This window comes from Oryzias melastigma, unplaced genomic scaffold (assembly GCF_002922805.2).
Source record: "Oryzias melastigma strain HK-1 unplaced genomic scaffold, ASM292280v2 sc06997, whole genome shotgun sequence".
Taxonomy (NCBI): Eukaryota; Metazoa; Chordata; class Actinopteri; order Beloniformes; family Adrianichthyidae; genus Oryzias; species Oryzias melastigma.
Window position 1 is genome coordinate 1 of NW_023423559.1, and position 253 is coordinate 253.

The following is a 253-nucleotide window of genomic DNA, read 5'->3' on the forward strand; positions in this document are numbered from 1 at the left end:
CTTCTCCACAGTGGAGTAGCGGGTTTCTCTTGGGAGCAGCTTCCGCCTTATATAAGCCACAGGATGTCGATCTTCTGGTGTCCCCTGCAGAGGCACTGCTCCAATGCCCCTCTGAGATGCATCCGTCTGCAGAATAAACTCGTTATCAAAATCTGGACTGTGAAAGACTGGGTTCTTACTCAGTGCTTGCTGAATGTCCCGAAAAGCTTTCACAGCCTCAGTAGTCCATTGGATGCGATTTGGACATCTGGAG